A 27,690-nucleotide genomic window follows, 5' to 3' on the forward strand; every position below is an offset into this window, starting at 1 on the left:
TATAGTGGGTGCAATGGTGCCATTGCTATGGGGCCCAGGGCTTAGGGGGCCCTGAACCCAGCTCAGATAGTTGTCTACCAAGTTCTTGAAATTGCCGGGTAAGAAATTGGGTTTTGCCAATAGCCTGGGCATGAAAAGGTGGACTCATCAGTGGCACTTCTATGGGGCATAACATGAACTAGGTCACTACTAAGGGGCAATTAATACAATAGGGCACTATTACTGTATATTGCATACATTGAACTAAAGGGCCCTACACATTTGACGATGCGCCGCCGAGGTGCCCGACGGCCGAAACGGCCGACGAGCGACCCGGCGGCGGGGGGGCAGTGACGGGGGGAGTGAAGTTTCTTCACTCCCCCCGTCACGTGGCTGCATTGAAGTGCAGGCAAATATGGACGAGATCGTCCATATTGGCCTGCATGCACAGCCGACGGGAGACCAGCGATGAACGAGCGCGGGGACGCGCATCGTTCATCGCTGGAGTCTCCACACTGAAAGATATGAACGAGTTCTCGTTCATTTATGAACGAGATCGTTCATATCTTTCAGAAAATCGGCCAGTGTGTAGGGCCTATAAGGCAATATTATTAGTGATGAGCACCGGAAATTTTTCAGGTTTTGTGTTTTGGTTTTGGGTTCGGTTCCGCGGCCGTGTTTTGGGTTCGAACGCGTTTTGGCAAAACCTCACCGAATTTTTTTTGTCGGATTCGGGTGTGTTTTGGATTCGGGTGTTTTTTTCAAAAAACCCTAAAAAACAGCTTAAATCATAGAATTTGGGGGTCATTTTGATCCCAAAGTATTATTAACCTCAATAACCATAATTTCCACTCATTTTCAGTCTATTCTGAACACCTCACACCTCACAATATTATTTTTAGTCCTAAAATTTGCACCGAGGTCGCTGGATGACTAAGCTCAGCGACCCAAGTGGCCGACACAAACACCTGGCCCATCTAGGAGTGGCACTGCAGTGTCACGCAGGATGGCCCTTCCAAAAAACACCCCCCAAACAGCACATGACGCAAAGAAGAAAAAAAAGAGGCGCAATGAGGTAGCTGTGTGAGTAAGCTAAGCGACCCTAGTGGCCGACACAAACACCTGGCCCATCTAGGAGTGGCACTGCAGTGTCACGCAGGATGGCCCTTCCAAAAAACACCCCCCAAACAGCACATGACGCAAAGAAAAAAAGAGGCGCAATGAGGTAGCTGTGTGACTAAGATAAGCGACCCAAGTGGCCGACACAAACACCTGGCCCATCTAGGAGTGGCACTGCAGTGTCACACAGGATGGCCCTTCCAAAAACTACTCCCCAAACAGCACATGACGCAAAGAAAAATGAAAGAAAAAAGAGGTGCAAGATGGAATTGTCCTTGGGCCCTCCCACCCACCCTTATGTTGTATAAACAGGACATGCACACTTTAACCAACCCTTCATTTCAGTAACAGGGTCTGCCACACGACTGTGACTGAAATGACGGGTTGGTTTGGACCCCCACCAAAAAAGAAGCAATTAATCTCTCCTTGCACAAACTGGCTCTACAGAGGCAAGATGTCCACCTCATTATCATCCTCCGATATATCACCGTGTACATCCCCCTCCTCACAGATTATCAATTCGTCCCCACTGGAATCCACCATCTCAGCTCCCTGTGTACTTTGTGGAGGCAATTGCTGCTGGTGAATGTCTCCACGGAGGAATTGATTATAATTCATTTTAATAAACATCATCTTCTCCACATTTTCTGGATGTAACCTCGTACGCCGATTGCTGACAAGGTGAGCGGCGGCACTAAACACTCTTTCGGAGTACACACTTGTGGGAGGGCAACTTAGGTAGAATAAAGCCAGTTTGTGCAAGGGCCTCCAAATTGCCTCTTTTTCCTGCCAGTATAAGTACGGACTGTCTGACGTGCCTACTTGGATGCGGTCACTCATATAATCCTCCACCATTCTTTCAATGGGGGAGAGAATCATATGCAGTGACAGTAGACGACATGTCCGTAATCGTTGTCAGGTCCTTCAGTCCGGACCAGATGTCAGCATCAGCAGTCGCTCCAGACTGCCCTGCATCACCACCAGCGGGTGGGCTCGGAATTCTGAGCCTTTTCCTCGCACCCCCAGTTGTGGGAGAATGTGAAGGAGGAGATGTTGACAGGTCGCGTTCCGCTTGACTTGACAATTTTCTCACCAGCAGTTCTTTGAACCCCAGCAGACTTGTGTCTGCCGGAAAGAGAGATCCAAGGTAGGTTTTAAATCTAGGATCGAGCACGGTGGCCAAAATGTAGTGCTCTGATTTCAACAGATTGACCACCCGTGAATCCTTGTTAAGCGAATTAAGGGCTCCATCCACAAGTCCCACATGCCTAGCGGAATCGCTCTGTGTTAGCTCCTCCTTCAATGTCTCCAGCTTCTTCTGCAAAAGCCTGATGAGGGGAATGACCTGACTCAGGCTGGCAGTGTCTGAACTGACTTCACGTGTGGCAAGTTCAAAAGGTTGCAGAACCTTGCACAACGTTGAAATCATTCTCCACTGCGCTTGAGACAGGTGCATTCCACCTCCTATATCGTGCTCAGTTGTATAGGCTTGAATGGCCTTTTGCTGCTCCTCCAACCTCTGAAGCATATAGAGGGTTGAATTCCACCTCGTTACCACTTCTTGCTTCAGATGATGGCAGGGCAGGTTCAGGCATTTTTGGTGGTGCTCCAGTCTTCTGTACGTGGTGCCTGTTCGCCGAAAGTGTGCCGCAATTCTTCTGGCCACCGACAGCATCTCTTGCACGCCCCTCTCGTTTTTTAAATAATTCTGCACCACCAAATTCAAGGTATGTGCAAAACATGGGACGTGCTGGAATTTGCCCAGATTTAATGCACACACAATATTGCTGGCGTTGTCCGATGCCACAAATCCACAGGAGAGTCCAATTGGGGTAAGCCATTCTGCGATGATCTTCCTCAGTTGCCGTAAGAGGTTTTCAGCTGTGTGCGTATTCTGGAAAGCGGTGATACAAAGCGTAGCCTGCCTAGGAAAGAGTTGGTGTTTGCGAGATGCTGCTACTGGTGCCGCCGCTGCTGTTCTTGCGGCGGGAGTCAATACATCTACCCAGTGGGCTGTCACAGTCATATAGTCCTGAGTCTGCCCTGCTCCACTTGTCCACATGTCCGTGGTTAAGTGGACATTGGGTACAACTGCATTTTTTAGGACACTGGTGAGTCTTTTTCTGAGGTCTGTGTACATTTTCGGTATTGCCTGCCTAGAGAAATGGAACCTAGATGGTATTTGGTACCGGGGACACAGTACCTCCAACAAGTCTCTAGTTGGCTCTGCAGTAATGATGGATACCGGAACCACGTTTCTCACCGCCCAGGATGCCAAGGCCTCAGTTATCCGCTTTGCAGCAGGAGGACTGCTGTGATATTTCATCTTCCTCGCAAAGGACTGTTGGACAGTCAATTGCTTGGTGGAAGTAGTAAAAGTGGTCTTACGACTTCCCCTCTGGGATGACGATCGACTCCCAGCAGCAACAACAGCAGCGCCAGCAGCAGTAGGCGTTACACACAAGGATGCATCGGAGGAATCCCAGGCAGGAGAGGACTCGTCAGAATTGCCAGTGACATGGCCTGCAGGACTATTGGCATTCCTGGGGAAGGAGGAAATTGACACTGAGGGAGTTGGTGGGGTGGTTTGCGTGAGCTTGGTTACAAGAGGAAGGGATTTACTGGTCAGTGGACTGCTTCCGCTGTCGCCCAAAGTTTTTGAACTTGTCACTGACTTATGATGAATGCGCTGCAGGTGACGTATAAGGGAGGATGTTCCGAGGTGGTTAACGTCCTTACCCCTACTTATTACAGCTTGACAAAGGCAACACACGGCTTGACAAATGTTGTCCGCATTTCTGTTGAAATACTTCCACACTGAAGAGCTGATTTTTTTGGTATTTTCACCAGGCATGTCAATGGCCATATTCCTCCCACGGACAACAGGTGTCTCCCCGGGTGCCTGACTTAAACAAACCACCTCACCATCAGAATCCTCCTGGTCAATTTCCTCCCCAGAGCCAGCAACACCCATATCCTCCTCATCCTGGTGTACTTCAACACTGACATCTTCAATCTGACTATCAGGAACTGGACTGCGGGTGCTCCTTCCAGCACTTGCAGGGGGCGTGCAAATGGTGGAAGGCGCATGCTCTTCACGTCCAGTGTTGGGAAGGTCAGGCATCGCAACCGACACAATTGGACTCTCCTTGTGGATTTGTGATTTCGAAGAACGCACAGTTCTTTGCTGTGCTTTTGCCAGCTTAAGTCTTTTCATTTTTCTAGCGAGAGGCTGAGTGCTTCCATCCTCATGTGAAGCTGAACCACTAGCCATGAACATAGGCCAGGGCCTCAGCCGTTCCTTGCCACTCCGTGTGGTAAATGGCATATTGGCAAGTTTACGCTTCTCCTCCGACGATTTTATTTTAGATTTTTGAGTCCTTTTTTTACTGATATTTGGTGTTTTGGATTTTACATGCTCTGTACTATGACATTGGGCATCAGCCTTGGCAGACGACGTTGATGGCATTTCATCGTCTCGGCCATGACTAGTGGCAGCAGCTTCAGCACGAGGTGGAAGTGGATCTTGATCTTTCCCTATTTTTGGAACCTCAACATTTTTGTTCTCCATATTTTAATAGGCACAACTAAAAGGCACCTCAGGTAAACAATGGAGATGGATGGATACTAGTATACTTATGGATGACGAGCGACTGCCGACACAGAGGTAGCTACAGCCGTGGACTACCGTACTGCGTCTGCTAGTATAGACTGGATGATAATGATATAAAAAATATATTTATATCACTACTGCAGGACAGGTATATATTGTATAATGACGGACCTGCTGGACACTGTCAGCACTGCAGACTCCTAAACTACTAGTATGAAGAAGATAGAAAAAAAAAAACCACCACAGGTAGGTATACAATTATGGACGAGCGACTGCCGACACAGAGGTAGCTACAGCCGTGGACTACCGTACTGCGTCTGCTAGTATAGACTGGATGATAATGATATAAAAAATATATATATATCACTACTGCAGGACAGGTATATATTGTATAATGACGGACCTGCTGGACACTGTCAGCACTGCAGACTCCTAAACTACTAGTATGAAGAAGATAGAAAAAAAAAACCACCACAGGTAGGTATACAATTATGGTCGAGCGACTGCCGACACAGAGGTAGCTACAGCCGTGGACTACCGTACTGCGTCTGCTAGTATAGACTGGATGATAATGATATAAAAAAATATATATATCACTACTGCAGGACAGGTATATATTGTATAATGACGGACCTGCTGGACACTGTCAGCACTGCAGACTCCTAAACTACTAGAATGAAGAAGATAGAAAACAAAAAAAACACCACAGGTAGGTATACAATTATGGACGAGCGACTGCCGACACAGAGGTAGCTACAGCCGTGGACTACCGTACTGCGTCTGCTAGTATAGACTGGATGATAATGATATAAAAAATATATATATATCACTACTGCAGGACAGGTATATATTATATAATGACGGACCTGCTGGACACTGTCAGCACTGCAGACTCCTAAACTACTAGTATGAGGAAGATAGAAATATAATGAATGACGGACCTGCTGGACACTGTCAGCAGAATGCGTTTATAGAATAAAAAAAAAAAACACCACACGAGTGTTTAACTTTTTCAGGCAGACAATATACTGGTGGTCACTGCTGGTCAGTCACACTGGCACTCTGGCAGCAAAAGTGTGCACTGTTAAAAATGTACTCCTGCTATAACTGCTCCCCAGTCTCCCCCACAATTAAGCTGTGTGAGCAGTGAGCACTACTCAGCACAGTCAGATATACATAGATGATATTATCATGCAGCACACTGAGGCTGAGCACAGATATGGTATGTGACTGTGTATCGTTTTTTTTCAGGCAGAGAACGGATTATATTAAATAATAAATAAAACTGGTGGTCACTAGTATAACTATCAGCAAAACTCTGCACTCTCTGAGTACTCCTAATGCTCCAGTAAATCAAGTGTCTCACTCTCTATCTAAACGGAGAGGACGCCAGCCACGTCCTCTCCCTATCAATCTCAATGCACGTGTGAAAATGGCGGCGACGCGCGGCTCCTTATATAGAATCCGAGTCTCGCGATAGAATACGAGCCTCGCGAGAATCCGACAGCGGGATGATGACGTTCGGGCGCGCTCGGGTTAGCCGAGCAAGGCGGGAAGATCCGAGTCTGCCTCGGACCCGTGTAAAAAGCGTGAAGTTCGGGGGGGTTCGGTTTCCGAGAAACCGAACCCGCTCATCACTAACTATCACGGTGTGTGCATTGTGTTTTTTTGGGGGGTATTATTGTAGTAGAACTACAGGTACCAGCGGCCCATTTCCCCCCCGCATGCTGGTACTTGTGGTTCTCCAAGTACCAGCTTGCGGGGGAGGCTTGCTGGGACTTGTGTTTCTGCTACAAAAAACAATATTCTTTTTTTGTCACAAAAGGCTATCCACCGCCCTTGAATGGGGGGGACAACCTTGGGCTTCACCCCTGGCCCTTGGGTGGCTGGAGGGGGGACCCCTTGATTTAAGGGGTCTGCACTCCTCCAGGGTACCCCGGCCAGGTGTGACTAGTTGGTGATTTAATGGCAGGGCCGCAGGGACCTATATAAAAGTGTCCCCTGGCTGTAGCATTATCTCTCTGACTAGTGGAGCCCGGTGCTGGTGTTAAAAATACGGGGGACCCCTACGTGTTTTGTCCCCAGTATTTTTTGCACCAGGACCAGGCGTAGAGCCCGGTGGTGGTTGTTAAATTATGGGGGAACCCCTCTCAATTTTTCCCCCGTATTTTTACAAACAGTACCGGCTCAAAGAGCCCGAGGCTGGTTATACTTAATTTTATTTAATTTTATATACGCAATTTTTTTCCAGGATTTTTTACTCTTTCAACACCCCTTCCAACTGAAAAACATGCACTGATCTCTCCATATTATTGTAGTCAGTAAAAAAAAAAAAAATATTCTTTAAAAAAATCGATTAAATAATACTTGTGGCTATTAAATAGACAAACCAAGTAGATAATCCCTTCAAATATAAATAGATATGCTATTAGCAATCAAAAAAGCACCAAAAAACACATGTTATTAAAAAATGTTATTAGATCACAACAGAAAAATGAGGCGGAATGAAATTGACGAAATGACTGTTGAAAAGCACTGTTGTCGAATCGACATTCTTCAATTGAATATACTTTTATCGAAAAGCTGCATTTTTAACATTGCAGACATGTTGAATTGCAAAAATGTCGATTTGCAAAAAGTCGAAAATGAAATGGCGGGTTTTTTGTCGAAAAGTACTCTATTGAATTGTCGAATCAAATTACTCTATTGAATTGCCGTTTTTCGACAAGTTCGGCAATTCACCGCAATTGAATATACCTCTATGGGGTATATTCAATTGAAGTCGAAAACTGCAGTCTGTCGAAAAGGCGGCAGTTTTCGACTTTTTAAGGTCGAATCCTGGTTCGACCTATTCAATATTTTGGTACATTTTCGACAAGTCGGTAAATTCGGGGCCAAATCCGACAGGTTTTGGCCCCGTTTTCGACCATCTCAGTCCGACATCAAAATGATGTCGGACTGAGATGCAGACCCAGAGGTGGCAAAGGGGGGAGCCGCAGGGAGACGGGGGGACAGCTGGCGGGCATACAGGGAGATCAGCGCTACAGTAGCGCTGTAGCTGGATATCACTCACCCGCCCGACCTCACGGCAGCTTCCACCCGGCTCCAGCATGCTGCTGGAGCCGGGTGGAAGCTGCCGTGAGGTCTGGCGGCTGAGTGACATCCTGCTGCAGTGCTGATCTCCCTGTATGATGGCCGGCTGTCCCCCCGCGGCTCGCCCCCCTTCTCCTCCTCTCCTTGAAAAAGTCGAATTTTAGATGGGATTGAATAGGGGTTGTCGGATCCATTCCGACAAATACATGTCGGAATGGATCCGACTTTAATTGAATATACCCTTATATCTCCTGAAAAAAACAAGATATAATTTGTGTGGGCACCGCAGAAAAAAAAATGCAAAAAAACAGTGATATTGGTGTTGGAATGTGCCGAGCACAAATGTGAAAAAAAACAAAAACCCATGGCCGGCGCCACCATTAGGCTGCTTTAGGCAGCTGCCTATGGGCGCTGGCCACTGGAGGGCGGCATGCTCCCGTTGAATCCATTTTACAAAAACATAAAATGTTACTAGGTTAGCCTAGGGGCGGAGGTGGCGAGGGTCTAGCTGTCACTGACCTCAACCCCAGCAGTGTATTGGTCTGTCCGCCTGGGCTGACTGTTTGAATCCAAGCTCTAGTGCTTGAGTGAATCACCCTGTGTGGTCTGCTCTCTCGTACCGCGCCTTCTCTTTCTTTTTAGAGACGAGGAGCAGTGCTGCTGGGGACAGACTGAGGAATGTCAGAGACTTTGCGCTTCCCAAAACACAGCGCCACTGGGATATCCTCCGTGCGCCCTTCCAGCCGACAGTTCCCTGTCCCTCCCCCGGCTGTTGCAGTGGCTGATCTTGAAGAGCGGAGCTGCTTCCCCTAGCCGCAGAGCAGCCGTCATGCTAGCCGCAGCTACCAGACGTTTTCCTGATCTAGCGCTGGACACATACAGGTTCGCCCTGCGGATGACAGCTTCTGCCCGGGCTCATCACACATTGGTGAGCACTACTGGTTCACTGCTTCCGCCATTGCTGCTGCGAGCATGCACATGGTAACATTGATCCTGGGCATGCCACTTATTTGATACACCCAGCTCCGTGGTATATGAACATGCTGAATATATTATGCTACAGCAGTACAATGTGACACATTAAGGTAACCTAACCATTGTTATATTCTTCCCTGCTTGTACTATCATTTATATCATTCCTTCTCTACTATGCATAGGAGACCAAAAGGGGTACACATTTAGCGGGTTCGGTATGGATGAATGAAGGACGGGATGCCGGCGGTAAAAATACCGACGCCGGCATCCCAAAGTTTGAAATCCTGATGGGTGAATTTAGTATGCTAACCCCTGCCCCCTATACCTAACCTCCCCCCAGAGGTGCCTAACCCTAACCACCCACCCCGCTGCCTAACCCTAACCACCCACCCCGCTGCCTAACCCTAACCACCCACCCCGCTGCCTAACCCTGCCTAACCCTAACCACCCACCCCGCTGCCTAACCCTTACCACCCAACCCGCTGCCTAAACCTAACCTCCTCCAGTGGTGCCTAAACCTAACCTCCCCTGTCCACTGCTTAACCCTAACCTCCCACCCCTCGTAACCTATCCCTAACACACACACACACACACACACACACACACATATATATATATATATATATATATACACTGTGTGTGTATACTGTGTGTGTGTGTATATATATATATATATATATATATAGCGTCCAATGTGGTGTCCGGCACTCTCATGTAAAGAGACGACTTGCTGCGGTGCCTTCCTCATGAAGAAAATAATTCCCATCAGATAGAAAAGCGAGGTAAACAGGCGGCACTCGTCAGGCTGAATGAACGTGGTAAATTTATTGGCTAAAGGCCGACATGTTTCGGAGATAGCTTCTCCGTCCTCAGGGCCAGACAAACAAATTACAGATGTACAAGTGGCTTATAAGACATGAAAACCCCCCAAATTAACAAACCTAACCGTACTCACCTGCTCCACGGCGCACCCGCCCGTCGACTGCCACGAGGCACTTCCGCGTCTCACTGCCGCGACGTCACTGATGCGCCGCGTCGCAGGGGAGTTCCATGGTAACCGGAGCGTAATCTGATCACGTCCCCGGCAACCTGTGAAATAACAAAACATATGTGTGCAAATCAGATAAGTGCATAACAGACAATATACTATATTTAAGTTAAAAACACATGTAACGGGAGCTGGGAAGAACAAAGAATGTGTCATAGATCTTAAATAGTAAATAATAATAATAAATACGCAACCCACTGGTAGTTAAGCAATCTATATATCATTATATTAATATGGTAACCACTGTCTGTTAAAGGCATCCCCTCAATCCCACAATCCCTCTGTAATCCTAATCGCATAAGAACACTAGATCGCTGAGGTAATGTGACCTACTAAATTTACACTACTTAGGGTTTGAGGGACCCTAGGGCATTCACCAACTAACAGTGAAGGAAATTTTTCGTAAGAATTGTCTTATTTACAGAAGTGTATGAATATTTGAGTATTATAGAAAACACTGGAGTCCCAGGTTCTCATTTAAACCCTTGGGGGAGATAGTACCCAGGGAATATATCCATCTGGCCTCCTTTTGTAGTAAGAGCCTATCCCTATTGCCACCCCTTAAGGACTTGGGGACATGGTCAATGAGGATGGCCCTAATGCTTGACACTCCATGTTTGGCTTCCATACAGTGACGGGCAAATGGCTGATCACTAGAGCCTTTTTCCTGGGCTTTTTTGATTGCACTCCGATGTAAAGCCATGCGTTCCCTGAACTGTCTAATGGTTTTACCAATATACGCAAGGCCACAAGGGCAAGTGAGGAGGTACACCACATGTGTGGAAGTACATGTGAGTCTGTGCTTAATTTTAATTTTCCGACCTGTATGGGGATGATTAAAAGTAGCCCCTACACAAAGAGTGTTACAGGTCGCACATCCCAAGCACCTAAAGCAACCTTGTTTCAAGCGGAGAAAGTGGGGTTCATTATCCTTTGTGAGACCAGAAACATCAAGTTTCATAATGTGGTCACCCAGATTTCTGCCTCGTGTATAGCTGGGCATGAGGCGTGTGTTTGCCAGAGAGGACAAGGACTGGTCCGTCTGTATAATCGGCCAAAGCTGTTTGGCCCGGCGGGTCACCCTGGTGCTGGCCGTGGTGTATTTATTCACCATGGTCAATCTGGGGTTGCCCTGGTGGAGTGAGGCACTTGACTGTCTCAATAATTTCATACGTGGTATGCTAAGAACCTTGGACCGTGAGGCCTGTAACTCTCTCAGCGGGTACCCCCTTTGTGCGAATTTAGCTAACATACTGTCGAGGGCTACTACCGTCTGTTCTGGATCTGAGGTAATCCGTCTAACACGCAGGAATTGCGAGTAGGGAAGGCCCTTCCTAAGTGACAGTGGATGAAAACTTTCATGGCATAGGAGGGTATTCCTATCAGTAGCTTTTACATAGATGGAGGTAGATAGCTTGGTGCCCTTATGTGTTATTGTTACATCAAGATAATTTATAGATGCTTCATCGATTGTTGTGGTGAACTTGACCACATGTGTAGTTTGATTATGGTCAAGCCATAATTGTACCAACTCCTCTTTCTGCCCCTGCCAAAAAATCAATAAATCATCTATATAGCGTCTATAATAAATAATTTTAGATTGTACCTGGGCATTTAAATAAAACATCTGTTTCTCCACTTGGAACATGAAGGCATTCGCGTACGATGGGGCCACTGCCGACCCCATCGCACAACCCGCCTCTTGGAGGTAAAACCTACCATTGAATACAAAATAGTTTCTACTAAGTACCAAATATAATAACTTCAAAAATACTGTGATGTCGGGGCCTAGGTACTTGTCATTATCCTGTATGAGCAGACGAACTGCCTCCACACCTGCATCATGCGGGATGCAGGTGTAGAGGCTTGTCACATCAGCACTACATAACAACAAGTTTTCTGGAACATCACCCAGCTCCTGTAATTGTATCAACAAAGAGCTGGTGTCCTTAAGAAAGGATTGAAGAGCCTGGACACACGGATTTAAAAAAGCGTCCAAATACACAGCCACCGGATGGTACAGGGACCCCCTGGCAGATACTATGGGCCTGCCAGGAGGGTCCACCAGTGATTTGTGTACCTTAGGTACTGTGTAAAAAAGAGGAGCTTTGGGAAATTCCACTTTAAGTGCTGTGCTTATGTCGTCTGAAATAAAGCCCTGTGCTCTGATGGATACCAAATACTGATCTAATTCAATTTTGAACTGACGTGTAGGGTCCACTGTAAGTCTACTGTATGTGGTCATATCCTCTAACTGACGATTACATTCCCTGACATAAGCTTCCAGGTCCTGGACCACTATAGAACCCCCCTTATCAGCCTTCCGCACCACTATGTCTTTTCTAGCTGCTAAAGATCTTAGTGTATTGACCTCTGCTTTGGACATGTTACTAAATGGTTTTTGATCGGGGACCACCTTCCCCTCTCTTTCTAACATGCGCAAAAAGGTCCGAATTGAAGGGTTCAAGCTAGGAGGGTCAAAGGTCGAGCCAGGAATTATCCGTCGGAATTGAGGTGGAATGGAACTGTTGATATCGCTTGAAGATTTATTATTGAAAAACTCTCTTCTCCGTAAAGTCCTGCCAAGGCGATGGACCTCCACCTTCCATTCCAGTGGGTCTGGTCCACTTGAAGGGACAAATGACAGTCCTTTAGCTAGTAGCTTATACTCCTGGTCTGATAACGGTGTTGAAGAGAGATTAAATACTAGTTCCTTGAGGCTCGTGGCGGTTTTGGACCGTGCGATCCTTTGGTTTTGTTTTGCACGCCGCGTCCTCTTCCTCGTCCGGTCGGGGGTGTCTGGTTTGATCGAGTCTGGATCAGAGTAGGGGTATGTCCTAAAGGGATGCGCCCTTCCTGTTGTTCCACCGACGAAGGAGCCGCATCCGAATCACTGGCCGACGTGCTGGTGCCCAGAGTGTGGTCCTTGTGGCGTCTCGGCTGGTATCTGCGCCTTTGGTGTTTGTGTTGTTCCTGGCCGGGCGTGGAGCTACCCAACCATGGATACACCTGTCTTTGTGCATAGTCTCTCTGTACCTTTGTCAATTTATCCTTTTTAAACCTGATAAGGTTTTGACGATACTGTTCAACCTGCACCCCAAGTTTGTTGATCCAATCATTCTGGGTATCCTGGGCCATAGTCGTCTTATGTTGTGTTTCAAACTGTGATAGCTGTTCTTTAATAACATTAAGTTCCCTGGTGGACTCTTCCACCACCAGGAGGATCAGATCCATCGAACACTTGTTAAGGATCGCAACCCACCGCCGGCAGAATTGTGCGTTATACCGCCCTATGGTCGGTGAGTTGCGTATCCTAAAGCCCCGTGGGATGAGATTACTGCGGTAATAATCTGAGAGCGTAATGCCATGGTATGTATAGTCACATTCTCTTTGCTTGAGACGGAGCCATGTTCTAAATAATTCTTCATTTGAATTTGTGATTGGCTCATCCTCCATACGTCGCCCTACCAGAATGGCATTTGCCTCAGCGTCGGAGAAGCTCAATCTTTCACTGGCGTCCTTGTGTATCAGTTCAAAGGCCGCTTCCAAATCAGTGTGTGCTCCTGCCATTACTATGGCTAGTACCCAGTCATACACTTCTAGGCAAGTGAATTATGTTGTGATGCCTAGCTGCAAAGAGTGGTCCGTTGCTGATCCCCAGATCCCGAGATCTGGTAGGGCGACGTATGGAGGATGAGCCATACAGGTTGAACAGTATCGTCAAAACCTTATCAGGTTTAAAAAGGATAAATTGACAAAGGTACAGAGAGACTATGCACAAAGACAGGTGTATCCATGGTTGGGTAGCTCCACCCCCGGCCAGGAACAACACAAACACCAAAGGCGCAGATACCAGCCGAGACGCCACAAGGACCACACTCTGGGCACCAGCACGTCGGCCAGTGATTCGGATGCGGCTCCTTCGTCGGTGGAACAACAGGAAGGGCGCATCCCTTTAGGACATACCCCTACTCTGATCCAGACTCGATCAAACCAGACACCCCCGACCGGACGAGGAAGAGGACGCGGCGTGCAAAACAAAACCAAAGGATCGCACGGTCCAAAACCGCCACGAGCCTCAAGGAACTAGTATTTAATCTCTCTTCAACACCGTTATCAGACCAGGAGTATAAGCTACTAGCTAAAGGACTGTCATTTGTCCCTTCAAGTGGACCAGACCCACTGGAATGGAAGGTGGAGGTCCATCGCCTTGGCAGGACTTTACGGAGAAGAGAGTTTTTCAATAATAAATCTTCAAGCGATATCAACAGTTCCATTCCACCTCAATTCCGACGGATAATTCCTGGCTCGACCTTTGACCCTCCTAGCTTGAACCCTTCAATTCGGACCTTTTTGCGCATGTTAGAAAGAGAGGGGAAGGTGGTCCCCGATCAAAAACCATTTAGTAACATGTCCAAAGCAGAGGTCAATACACTAAGATCTTTAGCAGCTAGAAAAGACATAGTGGTGCGGAAGGCTGATAAGGGGGGTTCTATAGTGGTCCAGGACCTGAGGCTTATGTCAGGGAATGTAATCGTCAGTTAGAGGATATGACCACATACAGTAGACTTACAGTGGACCCTACACGTCAGTTCAAAATTGAATTAGATCAGTATTTGGTATCCATCAGAGCACAGGGCTTTATTTCAGACGACATAAGCACAGCACTTAAAATAAGAATTTACTTACCGATAATTCTATTTCTCATAGTCCGTAGTGGATGCTGGGGACTCCGTAAGGACCATGGGGAATAGCGGCTCCGCAGGAGACTGGGCACATCTAAAGAAAGCTTTAGGACTATCTGGTGTGCACTGGCTCCTCCCCCTATGACCCTCCTCCAAGCCTCAGTTAGGATACTGTGCCCGGACGGGCGTACACAATAAGGAAGGATTTTGAATCCCGGGTAAGACTCATACCAGCCACACCAATCACACCGTATAACCTGTGATCTGAACCCAGTTAACAGCATGATAACAGAGGAGCCTCTGGAAGATGGCTCACAACAATAATAACCCGATTTTTGTAACAATAACTATGTACAAGTATTGCAGACAATCCGCACTTGGGATGGGCGCCCAGCATCCACTACGGACTATGAGAAATAGAATTATCGGTAAGTAAATTCTTATTTTCTCTAACGTCCTAAGTGGATGCTGGAGACTCCGTAAGGACCATGGGGATTATACCAAAGCTCCCAAACGGGCGGGAGAGTGCGGATGACTCTGCAGCACCAAATGAGAGAACTCCAGGTCCTCCTCAGCCAGGATATCAATTTTGTAGAATTTTACAAATGTATTTGCTCCTGACCAAGTAGCTGCTCGGCAAAGTTGTAAAGCCGAGACCCCTCGGGCAGCCGCCCAAGATGAGCCCACCTTCCCTGTGGAGTGGGCATTTACAGATTTTTGGCTGTGGCAGGCCTGCCACAGAATGTGCAAGCTGAATTGTACTACAAATCCAACGAGCAATAGTCTGCTTAGAAGCAGGAGCACCCAGCTTGTTGGGTGCATACAGGATAAACAGCGAGTCAGATTTCCTGACTCCAGCCCTCCTGGAAACATATATTTTCAGGGCCCTGACAACGTCTAGCAACTTGGAGTCCTCCAAGTCCCTAGTAGCCGCAGGCACCACAAATAGGTTGGTTCAGGTGAAACGCTGAAACCACCTTAGGGAGAAACTGAGGACGAGTCCTCAATTCCGCCCTGTCCGAATGGAACATCAGATAAGGGCTTTTTCAGGATAAAGCCGCCAATTCTGACACGCGCCTGGCCCAGGCCAGGGCCAACAGCATGACCACTTTCCATGTGAGATATTTTAACTCCACATATTTAAGTGGTTCAAACCAATGTGACTTTTGGAACCCAAAACTACATTGAGATCCCAAAGTGCCACTGGAGGCACAAAAGGAGGCTGTATATGCAGTACCCCTTTTACAAACGTCTGAACTTCAGGGACTGAAGCTAGTTCTTTTTGGAAGAAAATTGACAGGGCCGAAATTTGAACCTTAATGGACCCCAATTTCAGGCCCATAGACATTCCTGTTTGCAGGAAATGTAGGAATCGACCCAGTTGAATTTCCACCGTCGGGCCTTACTGGCCTCGCACCACGCAACATATTTTCGCCAATTGCGGTGATAATGTTTTTGCGGTTACATCCTTCCTGGCTTTGATCAGGATAGGGATGACTTCATCCGGAATGCCTTTTTTCCTTCAGGATCCGGCGTTCAACCGCCATGCCGTCAAACGCAGCCGCGGTAAGTCTTGGAACAGACAGGGTCCTTGCTGGAGCAGGTCCCTTCTTAGAGGTAGAGGCCACGGATCCTCCGTGAGCATCTCTTGAAGTTCCGGTTACCAAGTCCTTCTTGGCCAATCCGGAGCCACGAATATAGTGCTTACTCCTCTCCATCTTATCAATCTCAGTACCTTGGGTATGAGAGGCAGAGGAGGGAACACATACCCTGACTGGTACACCCACGGTGTTACCAGAGCGTCTACAGCTATTGCCTGAGGGTCCCTGGACCTGGCGCAATACCTGTCGAGTTTTTCCCAACGGTTTATAATCATGTGGAAGACTTCTGGGTGAAGTCCCCACTCTCCCGGGTGGAGGTCGTGCTGAGGAAGTCTGCTTCCCAGTTGTCCACTCCCGGAATGAATACTGCTGACAGTGCTATCACATGATTTTCCGCCCAGCGAAGAATCCTTGCAGCTTCTGCCATTGCCCTCCTGCTTCTTGTGCCACCCTGTCTGTTTACGTGGGTGACTGCCGTGATGTTGTCCGACTGGATCAACACCGGCTGACCTTGAAGCAGAGGTCTTGCTAAGCTTAGAGCATTGTAAATGTCCCTTAGCTTCAGGATATTTATGTGAAGTGATGTCTCCAGGCTTGACCATAAGTCCTGGATATTCCTTCCCTGTGTGACTGCTCCCCAGCCTCGCAGGCTGGCATCCGTGGTTACCAGGACCCAGTCCTGAATGCCGAATCTGCGGCCCTCTAGAAGATGAGCACTCTGCAACCACCACAGGAGGGACCCCTTGTCCTTGGTGACAGGGTTATCCGCTGATGCATCTGAAGATGCGACCCGGACCATTTGTCCAGCAGGTCCCACTGGAAAGTTCTTGCGTGGAATCTGCCGAATGGGATTGCTTCGTAGGAAGCCACCATTTTACCCAGAACCCTTGTGCATTGATGCACTGAGACTTGGCTCGGTTTTAGGAGGTTCCTGACTAGCTCGGATAACTCCCTGGCTTTCTCCTCCGGGAGAAACACCTTTTTCTGGACTGTGTCCAGGATCATCCCTAGGAACAGAAGACAAGTCGTCGGAACCAGCTGCGATTTTGGAATATTGAGAATCCAACCGTGCTGCAGCAACACTACCTGAGATAGTGCTACACCGACCTCCAACTGTTCCCTGGATCTTACCCTTATCAGGGAATTGTCCAAGTAAGGGATAACTAAAATTCCCTTCCTTTGAAGGAATATCATCATTTCGGCCATTACCTTGGTAAAGACCCGGGGTGCCGTGGACCATCCATACGGCAGCGTCTGAACTGATAGTGACAGTTCTGTACCATAAACCTGAGGTACCCTTGGTGAGAAGGGTAAATTTTGACATGAAGGTAAGCATCCTTGATGTCCCGAGACATCATGTAGTCCCCTTCTTCCAGGTTCGCAATCACTGCTCTGAGTGACTCAGTCTTGAATTTGAACCTCTGTATGTAAGTGTTCAAAGATTTTAGATTTAGAATCGGTCTCACCAAGCCGTCCAGCTTCGGCACCACAACAGTGTGGAATAATACCCCGTTCCCTGTTGCAGGAGGGGTATCTTGATTATCACCTGCTGGGAATACAGCTTGTGAATGGCTTCCAAAACTGTCTCCCTGTCAGAAGGAGACATCGGTAAAGCCGACTTTAGGAAACGGCGAGGGGGAGACGTCTCGAATTCTAATTTGTACCCCTGAGATATCATCTGAAGAATCCAGGGGTCTACTTGCGAGTGAGCCCACTGCGCGCTGAAATTCATTGAGACGGGCCCCCCACCGTGCCTGATTCTGCTTGTAAAGCCCCAGCGTATACTGAGGGCTTGGCAGAGGCGGGAGAGGGTTTCTGTTCCTGGGAACTGGCTGATTTCTGCAGCCTTTTTCCTCTCCCTCTGTCACGGGGCAGAAATGAGGAACCTTTTGCCCGCTTATCCACGAAAAGACTGCGCCTGATAATACGGCGTCTTCTCATGTTGAGAGGCGACCTGGGGTACAAGCGTGGATTTCCCAGCTGTTGCCGTGGCCACCAGGTCTGAAAGACCGACCCCAAATAACTCCTCCCCTTAATAAGGCAATACTTCCAAATGCCGTTTGGAATACGCATCACCTGACCACTGACGTGTCCATAACCCTCTACTGGTAGAAATGGACAACGCACTTAGACTTGATGCCAGTCGGCAAATATTCCGCTGTGCATCACGCATATATAGAAATGCATCTTTCAAATGCTCTATAGGCAAAAATATACTGTCCCTATCTAGGGTATCAATATTTTCAGTCAGGGAATCCGACCACGCCAACCCAGCACTGCACATCCAGGCTGAGGTGATTGCTGGTCGCAGTATAACACCAGTATGTGTGTAAATACATTTTAGGATACCCTCCTGCTTTCTATCAGCAGGATCCTTAAGGGCGGCCATCTCAGGAGAGGATAGAGCCCTTACAAGTGTGTGAGCGCTTTATCCACCCTAGGGGGTGTTTCCCAATGCACCCTAACCTCTGGCGGGAAAGGATATAATGCCAATAACATTTTAGAAATTATCAGTTGTTATCGGGGGAAACCCACGCATCATCACACACCTCATTTAATTTCTCAGATTCAGGAAAACTACAGGTAGTTTTTCCTCACCGAACATAATACCCCTTTTTGGTGGTACTCGTATTATCAGAAATGTGTAAAACATTTTTCATTGCCTCAATCATGTAACGTGTGGCCCTACTGGAAGTCACATTTGTCTCTTCACCGTCGACACTGGAGTCAGTATCCGTGTCGGCGTCTATATCTGCCATCTGAGGTAACGGGCGCTTTAGAGCCCCTGACGGCCTATGAGACGTCTGGACAGGCACAAGCTGAGTAGCCGGCTGTCTCATGTCAACCACTGTCTTTTATACAGAGCTGACACTGTCACGTAATTTATTCCAACAGTTCATCCACTCAGGTGTCGACCCCCTAGGGGGTGACATCACTATTACAGGCAATCTGCTCCGTCTCCACATCATTTTTCTCCTCATACATGTCGACACAAAAGTACCGACATACAGCACACACACAGGGAATGCTCTGATAGAGGACAGGACCCCACTAGCCCTTTGGGGAGACAGAGGGAGAGTTTGCCAGCACACAACAGAGCGCTATATATATACAGGGATAACCTTATATAAGTGTTTTTCCCCTTATAGCTGCTGTATAGTTAATACTGCGCCTAATTTGTGCCCCCCTCTCTTTTTTAACCCTTTCTGTAGTGTAGTGACTGCAGGGGAGAGCCAGGGAGCTTCCCTCCAACGGAGCTGTGAGGGAAAATGGCGCCAGTGTGCTGAGGAGATAGGCTCCGCCCCCTTATCGGCGGCCTTATCTCCCGTTTTTTTATGTATTTTGGCAGGGGTTAAATGCATCCATATAGCCCAGGAGCTATATGTGATGCATTTTTTGCCATCCAAGGTGTTTATTATTGCGTCTCAGGGCGCCCCCCCCAGCGCCCTGCACCCTCAGTGACCGGAGTGTGAAGTGTGCTGAGAGCAATGGCGCACAGCTGCAGTGCTGTGCGCTACCTTGTTGAAGACAGGACGTCTTCTGCCGCCGATTTTCCGGACCTCTTCTGCCTTCTGGCTCTGTAAGGGGGCCGGCGGCGCGGCTCTGGGACCCATCCAAGCTGGGCCTGTGATCGTCCCTCTGGAGCTAATGTCCAGTAGCCTAAGAAGCCCAATCCACTCTGCACGCAGGTGAGTTCGCTTCTTCTCCCCTTAGTCCCTCGATGCAGTGAGCCTGTTGCCAGCAGGTCTCACTGAAAATAAAAAACCTAAACTAAAACTTTCACTAAGAAGCTCAGGAGAGCCCCTAGTGTGCACCCTTCTCGTTCGGGCACAGAGATCTAACTGAGGCTTGGAGGAGGGTCATAGGGGGAGGAGCCAGTGCACACCAGATAGTCCTAAAGCTTTCTTTAGATGTGCCCAGTCTCCTGCGGAGCCGCTATTCCCCATGGTCCTTACGGAGTCCCCAGCATCCACTTAGGACGTTAGAGAAAGTGGAATTTCCCAAAGCTCCTCTTTTTTACACAGTACCTAAGGTACACAAATCACTGGTGGACCCTCCTGGCAGGCCCATAGTATCTGCCAGGGGGTCCCTGTACCATCCGGTGGCTGTGTATTTGGACGCTTTTTTAAATCCGTGTGTCCAGGCTCTTCAATCCTATCTTAAGGACACCAGCTCTTTGTTGATACAATTACAGGAGCTGGGTGATGTTCCAGAAAACTTGTTGTTATGTAGTGCTGATGTGACAAGCCTCTACACCTGCATCCCGCATGATGCAGGTGTGGAGGCAGTTCGTCTGCTCATACAGGATAATGACAAGTACCTAGGCCCCGACATCACAGTATTTTTGAAGTTATTATATTTGGTACTTAGTAGAAACTATTTTGTATTCAATGGTAGGTTTTACCTCCAAGAGGCGGGTTGTGCGATAGGGTCGGCAGTGGCCCCATCGTACGCGAATGCCTTCATGTTCCAAGTGGAGAAACAGATGTTTTATTTAAATGCCCAGGTACAATCTAAAATTATTTATTATAGACGCTATATAGATGATTTATTGATTTTTTGGCAGGGGCAGAAAGAGGAGTTGGTACAATTATGGCTTGACCATAATCAAACTACACATGTGGTCAAGTTCACCACAACAATCGATGAAGCATCTATAAATTATCTTGATGTAACAATAACACATAAGGGCACCAAGCTATCTACCTCCATCTATGTAAAAGCTACTGATAGGAATACCCTCCTATGCCATGAAAGTTTTCATCCACTGTCACTTAGGAAGGGCCTTCCCTACTCGCAATTCCTGCGTGTTAGACGGATTACCTCAGATCCAGAACAGACGGTAGTAGCCCTCGACAGTATGTTAGCTAAATTCGCACAAAGGGGGTACCCGCTGATAGAGTTACAGGCCTCACGGTCCAAGGTTCTTAGCATACCACGTATGAAATTATTGAGACAGTCAAGTGCCTCACTCCACCAGGGCAACCCCAGATTGACCATGGTGAATAAATACACCACGGCCAGCACCAGGGTGACCCGCCGGGCCAAACAGCTTTGGCCGATTATACAGACGGACCAGTCCTTGTCCTCTCTGGCAAACACACGCCTCATGCCCAGCTATACACGAGGCAGAAATCTGGGTGACCACATTATGAAACTTGATGTTTCTGGTCTCACAAAGGATAATGAACCCCACTTTCTCCGCTTGAAACAAGGTTGCTTTAGGTGCTTGGGATGTGCGACCTGTAACACTCTTTGTGTAGGGGCTACTTTTAATCATCCCCATACAGGTCGGAAAATTAAAATTAAGCACAGACTCACATGTACTTCCACAGATGTGGTGTACTTCCTCACTTGCCCTTGTGGCCTTGCGTATATTGGTAAAACCATTAGACAGTTCAGGGAACGCATGGCTTTACATCGGAGTGCAATCAAAAAAGCCCAGGAAAAAGGCTCTAGTGATCAGCCATTTGCCCGTCACTGTATGGAAGCCAAACATGGAGTGTCAAGCATTAGGGCCATCCTCATTGACCATGTCCCCAAGTCCTTAAGGGGTGGCAATAGGGATAGGCTCTTACTACAAAAGGAGGCCAGATGGATATATTCCCTGGGTACTATCTCCCCCAAGGGTTTAAATGAGAACCTGGGACTCCAGTGTTTTCTATAATACTCAAATATTCATATACTTCTGTAAATAAGACAATTCTTACGAAAAATTTCCTTCACTGTTAGTTGGTGAATGCCCTAGGGTCCCTCAAACCCTAAGTAGTGTAAATTTAGTAGGTCACATTACCTCAGCGATCTAGTGTTCTTATGCGATTAGGATTACAGAGGGATTGTGGGATTGAGGGGATGCCTTTAACAGACAGTGGTTACCATATTAATATAATGATATATAGATTGCTTAACTACCAGTGGGTTGCGTATTTATTATTATTATTTACTATTTAAGATCTATGACACATTCTTTGTTCTTCCCAGCTCCCGTTACATGTGTTTTTAACTTAAATATAGTATATTGTCTGTTATGCACTTATCTGATTTGCACACATATGTTTTGTTATTTCACAGGTTGCCGGGGACGTGATCAGATTACGCTCCGGTTACCATGGAGCTCCCCTGCGACGCGGCGCATCAGTGACGTCGCGGCAGTGAGACGCGGAAGTGCCTCGTGGCGGTCGACGGGCGGGTGCGCCGTGGAGCAGGTGAGTACGGTTAGGTTTGTTAATTTGGGGGGTTTTCATGTCTTATAAGCCACTTGTACATCTGTAATTTGTTTGTCTGGCCCTGAGGACGGAGAAGCTATCTCCGAAACATGTCGGCCTTTAGCCAATAAATTTACCACGTTCATTCAGCCTGACGAGTGCCGCCTGTTTACCTCGCTTTTCTATATATATATATATATATATACACACAGTGGTCGAAGTGGGGCGGTATACCGCCACTTCTTCCACTGATCTGGAAATGCGGAACTGAAAGTGCAGCAGGAGGCGAGGGAAGTGGCCATCCTGCTGCACATGGTGCTCCCCGTCCCTGCGCGGCGGCCGGCGGCTGTGTAGAGCGCTGTATTAGCTCACTGTCGCCAGCCGCTCACCGCTGCTAGCCGCCCACCGCACGCCACCAGCCGCCCACCTCACGCCGCTCACCTCCGCCAGCCACCAGCCCACCGCTCACCACTGCCAGCCACCAGCAACAAATGAGGTAATGTTCCCCTGCTGTCTCCTCTTTCCCTGTCATTACCGTCCCTGTCCCTACTGTCACTCTCTCTCTCCCTGCTGTCACTGTCATCACTCTCTCCCTGCTGTCACTGTCGTCACTCTCCCTGTCGTCACTCTCCCTGCCGTCACTGTCATCACTCTCTCTCCCTGTCGTCACTCTCCCTGTCATCACTCTCTCCCTGTCGTCACTCTCTCACCCTGTCGTCACTCTCTCTCCCTGTCGTCACTGTCATCACTCTCTCTCCCTGTCGTCACTCTCTCCCTGTCGTCACTGTTGTCACTCTCTCTCCCTGTCGTTACTCTCTCTCCCTGTCATCGCTCTCTCCCTGTCGTCACTCTCTCTTCCTGTCGTCACTCACTCTCTCTCTCCCTCTACCTGTCGTCACTCTCTCTCTCCCTGTCGTCACTCTCTCTCTCTCTGTCGTCACACTGGCTGTCCCTGCTACCACAATTTCAGCTTATTCAGTGTGCTACAATGTGAATTTCGGCTCATTCAGTGTGCTACAATGTGAATTTCGGCTCATTCAGTGTGCTACAATGTGAATTTCGGCTCATTCAGTGTGCTACAATGTGAATTTCGGCTCATTCAGTGTGCTACAATGTGAATTTCGGCTCATTCAGTGTGCTACAATGTGAATTTCGGCTCAGTCAGTGTGCTACAATGTGAATTTCGGCTCATTCAGTGTGCTACAATGTGAATTTCGGCTCATTCAGTGTGCTACAATGTGAATTTCGGCTCATTCAGTGTGCTACAATGTGAATTTCGGCTCATTCAGTGTGCTACAATGTGAATTTCGGCTCATTCTGTGTGCTACAATGTGAATATCGGCTCATTCTGTGTGCTACAATGTGAATATCGGCTCATTCAGTGTGCTACAATGTGAATTTCAGCTCATTCAGTGTGCTACAATGTGAATTTCGGCTCATTCAGTGTGCTACAATGTGAATTTCAGGTCATTCAGTGTGCTATAATGTGAATTTCGGCTCGTACCATGGCCCTCATTCCGAGTTGTTCGCTCGCTAGCTGCTTTTAGCAGCTTTACACATGCTAAGCCGCCGCCTACTGGGAGTGAATATTAGCTTTGCAGAATTGCGAACAAAAGATTAGCAGAATTGCGAATAGAATTGCGAATAGAAATTTCTTTGCAGTTTACGAGTAGCTCGAGACTTACTCTGCCACTGCGATCAGTTCAGTCCTTTTCGTTCCTGGTTTGACGTCACAAACACACCCAGCGTTCGCCCAGCCACTCCCCCGTTTCTCCAGACACTCCCGCGTTTTTCCCTGACACGCCTGCGTTTTTTCGCACACTCCCAGAAAACGGTCAGTTTCCGCCCAGAAACACCCACTTCCTGTCAATCACACTCCGATCAGCAGAACGATGAAAAATCTTCGTTAAGCCGTGAGTAAAATACCAAATTTTTGTGCTAATTTACTTGGCGCAGGCGCACTGCGAACATTGCGCATGCGCAGTTTGCAACTTATCGCACTGATGCGAAGAAAAAGAACGAGCGAACAACTCGGAATGAGGGCCAATGTTCTATAAGGTGAAAGGGGCACCAGTACTAGATAGTATAAGGGGTTCTACTACACTGGACACGTCCCCTTTTGGGTGACCACGCCCCTTTTTTGGGTGACCACGACCCCTTCTCTGGAGCGCGCGCATAATTACGTCCTTGACTTTTGCATACCCCCACTTCAAAATTTCCACTTCGACCACTGTATGTATGTATGTATATATATATATATACAAACAAATCACCAAAAGCGCTCAGTGTATCGCCCTATATTATTTCAGGTCAGGTCTTGGAGAATCGTTTATTTGAACACACATGAAAATTAAAAAGACCTGAAATAATATAAGACGATACACTGAGCGCTTTTGGTGATTTGTTTGTATAAATTGTCTTTTGGGGGCCCACTAACAGGGGCTTCTCCAAAATGCTGCTGGTGGTGTGTGCGCAATTTCAAGACATTTTTTCTTTTTATATATATATATATATATATATATATATATATATATAATTTTGTTTTTTAGGTTTTTCTTGTTTTTTTTTGTTTTGGTATATATGTTTGTATTGTATTATTGTATGGGGGAAGGGGGGGGGGGGGAGGGGTAGGCTGAAGTTTTGCCTAGGGTGCCGAGAAACCTTGCACCGGCCCTGCAAAAACCTCCACACAAGTGAATAACTTCAGCAGAGTTAGTGTACTATGTTTGGCACCACATGTTTATCAGTGAAAGCTGCTGTTTTGTAGGTATGATCACTATTAATTAAATACTACTGTAACTTGTCTCCCTGCCCCCCTTCCACCCTAAACTTACTCCAGCTGGTTCCCGTCCTCACCTCATCTTGCCCTTTTATTCTTTCCTCGCAGTGGGAGCCATAGGTGGGAGAGGAAAGGGGATTCCACTGCACATGTCTGACTTGGGACAGACTTTTTAGGAATATTTTATAGATTATTTATTTGTACATCACTGAGTGCCTTACGCCTACTGTTACATGATAGCATCTTTGTACATTTGTATCAATGCAAGATTATGGAGATTGTCCACAGCACACACAAATATCAACACAACTAACATATCCCAAAGCTCAGATGCCATACTACACTCTCTGGGGATCCTTTGAGATATATCTGCCAATTTTTCTGCCACATAAATATCTTTTTTTTTCTCATTAGCAAGGCACACCCCACATCTGTAATCAAACTCCAGCCTGGCCCATAATTGTGCCATCTGAAAGCCAGATGGGTATCCCAAATAATGAACCTTTAAATCCACCTGCTCTCCAGTTCAGGCAGAAGATCGTTACTTCTTTCCCCTGCGACTCTTTACATTTACTTAAGCTGTCCCATGGATATCATCAGTAATTGTGCTGGACAAGCAGTGCCCACTGCCGAAGCCATACAAGAGAAAATAAAGGCACATTTTATCCTCATCTATTTCTGAAATGCATCAAGTACTTTACAATGTAAAATGTAAACAATCTGGGGGTATATTTACTAAAAGTCGATTTGGGTCGATTTTGATAGATTTTTGGTCGATTTTTGATCAATTTTGTGTTTCAGGTCCTAAATACCACATTTACTAACGGATGATTTTTTGGGGAAAAATTTAAACAATGTCAAAAATAATCTGTTAGTAAATGTGTGATTTAGACCTTGAAACACAAAATTTAACAAAAATCGACAAAAACTCTTAACAAAATTGACCCAAATTGACTTTTAGTAAATATATCCCCCGGTCACTGTGTGGTTTTAAGGATTGATATTTTACTTTATTACAATACCATTAACCTCAAAATGCAAGTTGCTCTCTACAGATAAATAGTAGTTACACAAAGCATACTTGCCTACTTTTGAAAAAGCATTTCAGGGAGATTGTGAAAGCAACATCTATGAGTGTGTGGCATTAAAGTGGACATGCATTGCTCTATCTGAGAGGCGTATCATAAACATAGTTGCCTACCCTCCCTTATCCTGCGGGAGATTCTCAGTTCAATCTGGAGTCTCCCACTGTAAATATTTTATAAGCTTTTCAAAACTTAAAAGATAACTCCACACAAATTGGTAAATGTATTGCGTACCTGAATACAAAGAATAAAATTAAGAGGGGGAAAAAGCATTTGTATACATGTTGGTCAGTTTGCTTGATTTGCCATGACCTCTGACGGTTCCCAAAGTCAGCAACTGTTTTGCTTCTTTCAAATAGGATAATCATGAAGAAAATTGGGAAGTGCACAGGGCAGTGAGACAGACCTACTGAGTATCCAGTGAGCGGAGCATAGTAGGTAGACAAGAATTCAATTATTATTTTAAATCTTTATTCATCATCCAAATACATTTATTTTGTAGCTTTGAGATTAGGGTGTGCCAATTGTATTTTACATGTGCATCAGATGTCCCTTTAAAGGGAATGTCCTTCAGGTTACCTTAATTTACTGATTTGTACATACCCACCTACAGTTTGTTTATAAACACATTGCTTCATGTTGCTGGCTTCTTTCTGTTTTTTTCATAAAGTGTATCGAGAGGTCAGTGAAAGCATAAAATGACGACAGAGAGGTAACCAGACACATTTGCATCAAAGCTCAGATTGGTATAGTATATACTATACAATAAAATTACCATTTTTAAATAAGAGGGGACAGGGAAGGAATCAAAAGTGTGGTGAACCGTATAGAGGGGCTGGTAAGAAATGGAGAGGAAATAAAAGTGAAGAAGAAAGAGTATTTACTATTTATTTATTACCAGTTATTTATATAGCCCACACATATTCCGCAGCGCTTTACAGGGAATTGGCCATTCACATCAGTCCCTGCCCCAGTGGAGCTTACAATCTATATTCCCGACCACATGTACACGCACACACATTCACCCTAGGGTTAATTTTTTTGGGAGCCAATTAACCTGTCAGTATATTTTTGGATTGTGGGAGGAAACCGGAGTACCCGGAGGAAACACACGCAATTACAGGGAGAATATACAAACTCCACACAGTTAGGACCATGGTGGGAATTGAACCCATGACCTCAGTGCTGTGAGGCAGTAATGCTAACCATTACACAATCCGTACTGTACTAAAGAGTAGAGCGTTTTCAACAGAAATGGCTACAGCAAAAAAACTAGGTTTTCTCACTCTTTTCTCAAATTTTTACTCATATGTGGAGCAAGAACCATATAATGAAGTCATGGGTTCCAGACTTTGGCAAAAGATTCAGAAGAGTAATTAAGTACTGTATGCTGATATTCCATATCATATACATTAGAGATGAGCGGGTTCGGTTCCTCGGAATCCGAACCCCCCCGAACTTCAGCCTTTTTACACGGGTCCGAGGCAGACTCGGATCTTCCCGCCTT

At 46.8% G+C, this 27,690-nt stretch overlaps 1 long non-coding RNA gene across 1 annotated transcript in view; it reads left to right on the forward strand.

Annotated features, from left to right (window-relative positions):
- LOC135057947 (uncharacterized) overlaps positions 1 to 26,619 on the forward strand; it is a 106,946-nt gene extending 80,327 nt beyond the window's left edge. Inside the window, exon 3 of the long non-coding RNA XR_010244484.1 lies at positions 26,543 to 26,619. This is a non-coding gene — a long non-coding RNA (uncharacterized LOC135057947). The remainder of the gene's footprint in view (positions 1 to 26,542) is intronic.
- The last annotated feature ends 1,071 nt before the right edge of the window (positions 26,620 to 27,690 follow it).

Source organism: Pseudophryne corroboree, chromosome 3 (genome assembly GCF_028390025.1).
Source record: "Pseudophryne corroboree isolate aPseCor3 chromosome 3, aPseCor3.hap2, whole genome shotgun sequence".
Lineage (NCBI taxonomy): Eukaryota > Metazoa > Chordata > Amphibia > Anura > Myobatrachidae > Pseudophryne > Pseudophryne corroboree.